Here is a 3447-nt window from a genome sequence, read left to right as displayed (position 1 = left end):
GGTGGTATTATGCTCATTTTCAGGTTCAAAATCTTATTTAGGGGTTGTACCAAAATAGGTTTACAAGGTTTCATTTTCAAAAAACACCATATATCTTTACATTGCAGCAGCTCCTCTTTTCACCCTGTGCTGAATGCTTCGTTTTAGCTGTGGAGAGATACATCTTGTCTCTAAATGATGAGTTGCGCATGCGCAGTTCCTAGTTAAGGACTACTAGCCAATCAGAAGCAGAGAAGGGTGGGTCAGTGAGAAGCAAACAGGGCATACAACACGCATTTAGCTTTCATCCCTGTGTCGTCATAGGGATGAAAGGGAAACGGCTGGACTACAAATGAGCTGTTTTCAGGCAGTTCAGAGCAGAGTTTTCTGTGGGAGATGGGAACTCCCTTTGAGCTGGACTTGGGGCTTCTTCACTTTGCAAACCCATTATATATAATATTTATATATATAATCAAATATTAACAAAAATGTGAGGGGTGTACTCACTTTCGTGAGATACTGTACGGTACAAGAGGAAGTGGTTCCCAACTAATGTCAATTTTTCAAATTTTCTAAGTCTAACATTAGTTGTTGTGCACCTTAAAAAACGTAATTGTTTGGCGTTTGTATTGGGATTCAATAATTGGGAAGCAATAAAAGTACAATAAGAATTTCACTTCTCTGTATGTGCTCTAAACATAACTTTAGCTTTGCTTGTTCTCTAAAATTAAAAGTAGGCAGAGTCTCTTGGATCACTTCCTTTAAAAACCATAAATGTGAACACACACAAAGGAGGTGTGGATCTAAGGAGGAAATGACCCTGGTAAAGGAAAACAGCTGTTCTTCTTTTCAGCTGAAAATGACGAAGATGGCTGCTGTCTCTGCCATCCTTTTGTCCCTGCTCTGCTGCCTCATTGCTTTCATAGGTACTGTAAAATTAAATAATTACATCCTCACATTCATCAAAAGTTCAGTGTGTAATATTTCTCAGGATCTATTAACAAAAATGCAATATAATGTGTTTTCAGTGGTGTATAAAGACCTTACATAATTTTTTATTACCTTAGAATGAGCCATTTCTATCTGCATAACTGTGGGCCTCTCTTACATGGATGTTGTCATGTTGCACCGCTATGTTTCTACAGTAGCCCAAACAGACAAACTGCGACACAGAGCGCGTTTTGTCACTATGTTCTCACTATAAAGCATGTGTATCAGTGTGTGTGTGTTCCGGCATTTGATCCGCATCCATTAACCTACGGACGCTTTTTCATTTCCCCAGTATTTTCAGGCAGAGGACATTTAGGGGAAACATGTTCTCCGACCGTTATTTCAAAGATGTGTCAAGCAGGCCACAGACTCACAGCCTACAGCCTGTTTAATGTTGGAATTTTTCAAAGTAAAAGCTTTCAATTCAACTTGAATTAAAGCATTGCTGCAAAAATACTTCATGTGCCTTTTAAACTACTAAAGAGAAAGTGAAAATGTGGGTACCTGTCGCTGCCATGACTGAGATCTATTTCAGCAACCCTTATTTTTGCTGCTGTCTCAGATGAGGAGATCTTTTGTCCTGTGTAAGCCACCATAGCTATTCTACGCTCTTTGAAAGGGGGGATGGGAGCAGTAGACTAGACACTTGGTTGCGATTCGCAACATTACCGCTAGATGCCCCTAAATCTTACACACTCAACTTTTAAAGGTGTCTCATGAGACTTGAGCAATTGACATTTTTCACACGCAGTAAAAAACAAATAACGTAACATAGTCTACGTTAGAGATGGGGAATCGAGTTTAAGACTCGGACTCGAATCCGACTTAAATTGCACACACAGTGACACCAGACTTGACTTGAGACTCTTACTCAAAAGACTTCAGACTTGAGTCGAACTCGGTGCCGGACTCGTGAATAATTTTTAGGAAATGTCTGATGAGCTAGCTGTTATTCCCCTCCCTACATTACCTGTAACCTAACCCACGGCCACATGTGAGACACTGGCAGCTGCTGTGCCATTCACCGTAAACTTTGGCTTTAAAACTTCATACAACAAGACCCAAACAAAGAAGTGCTGAATGCAAAATAGGTTAGTAACCTGAGGTTAGAGAACATGTTTAGCTCAGCCTTGGCCATCTAATGCCAGCTTGGTTCTTGCTTTAGCTATGACCTACTGGAGGTTAACTCCGACTGTCGTTCTTTATGAAAAGATGAATGAGTGTTTGTTTGCTTGCCAAACTTGTGGTGATTGATTAACGTTATCATTTACGTCCTGCTCGCGGCCATCATGTTAATTATTAACGCTGGCGTGAAACAGGTTACAGGTTTGTTGTTGATCATGTAACGTTACAGTTTTATTTAGTTAACATTACACTGGTTTGAGAGTCTGGGGGATGTGTTGACTTACAGTAGTTAAAGCTGTCATTAATTGCATAACACAGTTGTGCACTGTAAGTGAAAAACATCTGCAATGTTATGAGCAGCCTGGTTTGGACGCATCAGGTGATAAAACATTCATTATAACAACGAGTGACTTGAGTCTTGACTTGGACTCTAGCTCAGAGACTTGTGAGCACCACGCGGAGTCTACAATATCAACTTTGCCCAGCTAATGGACACAAGAGGGCGCTGCAATAGTAATCGAGTGAACTTCTCGTGGGGTGAGTTGCAGCCAGCTTGTTACAGAGTGGTAACGTAGCTGTTAAAGTTTTGCAATATAATCATCAAAAAACTGAGGCAAAACCTTGCACTGTTTGAGACTGTGAGCTGCACTTTATTAGAGCTGTGTAGAAATGTGGTGAGATTTGACGTGTTGTCGGTTAGTTTCAGTTTCACATGCAACATGCCGTCCCAAACTGCATCAGCCAAATGTCTGAAGGGGATCAGCAGAGCAAGAACGTAATGCACAGCAGAATATTGGGCAGGGCAACAAAAAAAATTCTCAATAAATGATGACGTTAGTCTCTCGTAATATTACTTTTTTCTGGACATGTCAGAGAATACACACATGTGGGAGTAGAAAACTGCTGAAACACAGGAGATATTATAGTCCAGGAGTTTATAACTGAATTAAAATGAATTAATTTATTATTGAGGTGAAAAGTACCACATGCACATTTAACTGCACTGCATTATAAGTGTTTAATGCTCTGAATTTTCCAATAATTCAGTATTGATGATTTCTTAAAAATAGTATTCAAATCTCATCTCGTCTCAATATCGTAAACCCAATGTCATATCTCAGAACTATAACGGTTCATTTGCTGTCCATGTAGAGTGAACTAGATGTCAGCATGTTGTTTATACACTCTGATAATGATAAAACTCTGATAATGGGGGGGGGGTTATAGCAGGGTACGGTGTGTTCAATCGCACAGACTTCACTCGTTTGACTTGAAATGACGTTACAAGTCACAGTGGATATTTTACAAGCACTGACCAGGTAACGTAAAGCAACATTGATCACAGGGTGCAGA

The sequence above is a fragment of the Micropterus dolomieu genome, linkage group LG01, assembly GCF_021292245.1.
Source record: "Micropterus dolomieu isolate WLL.071019.BEF.003 ecotype Adirondacks linkage group LG01, ASM2129224v1, whole genome shotgun sequence".
Classification (NCBI taxonomy): domain Eukaryota; kingdom Metazoa; phylum Chordata; class Actinopteri; order Centrarchiformes; family Centrarchidae; genus Micropterus; species Micropterus dolomieu.
The sequence above is the reverse complement of the archived record's forward strand: the minus strand, read 5'-3'. Positions refer to the sequence as shown.